General features: G+C 46.1%; 1 protein-coding gene across 1 annotated transcript in view; it reads right to left on the bottom strand.

The window, feature by feature from the left end:
- The window catches only part of opn4a (opsin 4a (melanopsin)), a 16,232-nt gene extending 14,432 nt beyond the window's left edge, over positions 1-1,800 (bottom strand). The window contains exon 1 of the mRNA XM_017308833.1: positions 1,495-1,800. The gene's annotated coding sequence lies outside the window, so the exon portion shown is untranslated. The remainder of the gene's footprint in view (positions 1-1,494) is intronic.
- Between the last annotated feature and the right edge of the window lie 163 nt (positions 1,801-1,963).

The following is a 1,963-nucleotide window of genomic DNA, read 5'->3' on the forward strand; positions in this document are numbered from 1 at the left end:
GTTTCAGACGTTTTCCAACGGTTTCAGACGTTTTCCAACAGTTTCAGCAGAAAGGGGCGCCATGCACTACAACATCTGTCAGTTGAACAGGTTAGCTAGTGCTAGCAGACATTAGCAGCTTCTACTTCCCCTGCTGAGGGAACATTTTCCCGCCTGACATTTTGAATAAGATCTTTGATTTAAAACGATTCCTGCTTCGATCGGTGAGCAGAAGATCCTCATGATCTGAACAACAGACAGAAACACTGAAGTGTTTTCTCCACCATCTTTCTGCATCCTCCATTTTGTTTTCACAGAGAGAGCGCCACCTGTCTGCAGGTGATGAGTTTTCAGCCATCTTTGGAGTTATTTAGTTTAGAATCCTAAAAATGTTCAGAATTCCTCACCAAGCTGGACAAACGGAGATAAACCCGGATACAGGAAGTCGACCAGTTGAAGGAAAACATCCACATTTCTGTAAAACATGGCAACAAACTGCTGGCCAATCAGAACACACCTCTCTGTACTGGAGGAGGTTCTACAGAGTTCTGGACCCAGACTGGAAGCAGATGCACTCCACACTTTTCAGATCTGGGTTGTAAAATGAAAATCAACATGTTTGCTTTAACTAGGACCTCGGCGGCTGATCAGAGGGTTCTGCAGTAAACCGTGGCTAATCTTCCCGTTTCCACGGAGACCTCCCGGTCCGGTGCAGCAGCCGACCCGGCGGGTTAACGCGCCGCTCAGGCTGCAGGAATGTGAGCTCAAACCGCTCCATAGATGGAGGACCGGCAGGTCCAACGGGTCGGAACCGCCTGCTTGTCTTCTCTGGGTCAGCAGCCACAATGGCGCCTCCTACTGGCACAACGCTGGAAGGTCAGCCTCAATCACCTGTTTTATTAGATAAGGTCCAGTTCAGAACTTTTAACTGGTTTAACTGGTGAGCAGTAGAAGAAAAGCCCAGAACCTTCACGCCTCACTGCTGCTGACACAGCGACCCTGAAATAAGCCGCAGCCATGAAGGAATGTGGGCAGAACCAGAACCAGAACCCGAGCACCGGATGATTAAAGCAGCTCTGATGTGAACAACTGGAGCTGCATCAAATATCAGCAAATTATTACAGGCGGCCATTTTAGAAACGATGCCTGAAGTGAAGCAGGAAGTCCGGCTTTAAGGTCTAAATGGCCTAAACAAAACATGTTCATTACATCTAGCACAATAATTCAGAACAAAACCGTTTTTCAAAATAAATGAGAGGAGAAGCACTTCTCTCAATATGTAAAACAATAAAAAATAAGTTTAAAAAACGTGTCGGTGACGTCCGGGTGTCAGACATGTTTTCACAAATACACAGTTTAACTCGACAGCAGTTATATTGTGAGTGACGTCATATTTCTGACGTGACGTCAGAAATGGGACTAGCACAGGCTAGCATTCAGCGTTAGCTTACGCTAACTGACAAATAATGATCATGCCGAACAACAAAACTATTCAACAGATCATCACAAACTCACATCATCCGCAGATTAGTTGGAACAGAAGCTGCCATGTTGACACTTTTCATCCTTCCTGAACTCATCTGATAAACTACAACTTTCTTTTAAACATCGCAAATTTCAAGCAAATGTTTCTGCTTGAAACGAAGCGACGCGGCTCTATTCTCCGTAACTGGGAGAAAATAACTGGAATCTGTATTACAGCCGGTAAAACAACATTTTCCTTCTCCGACCGCCATTGCGGCGACAGCTTAGCGTCAGGAGGGAGGTGGGCGGAGCTCCACCTGGTTGCCAGGTGACGGGCTGGACTTGGCTCGGGGTTGCTAGGTAACTCAACAGTTTTGAGATTTTTGTTTTCACAGGTTGTTTTCCAGATGCCAGCAGAGAAATTATAAATCGCTGTGATCTGCCTGAGGATTGTCAAACTAAGAACCTCTCTGAGTCAGAACCGGTTCAGTTCTGGTCATGTTGGACCGGTTCAGTTCTG

Source organism: Poecilia reticulata, linkage group LG15 (genome assembly GCF_000633615.1).
Source record: "Poecilia reticulata strain Guanapo linkage group LG15, Guppy_female_1.0+MT, whole genome shotgun sequence".
In the NCBI taxonomy this organism is placed as follows: Eukaryota; Metazoa; Chordata; class Actinopteri; order Cyprinodontiformes; family Poeciliidae; genus Poecilia; species Poecilia reticulata.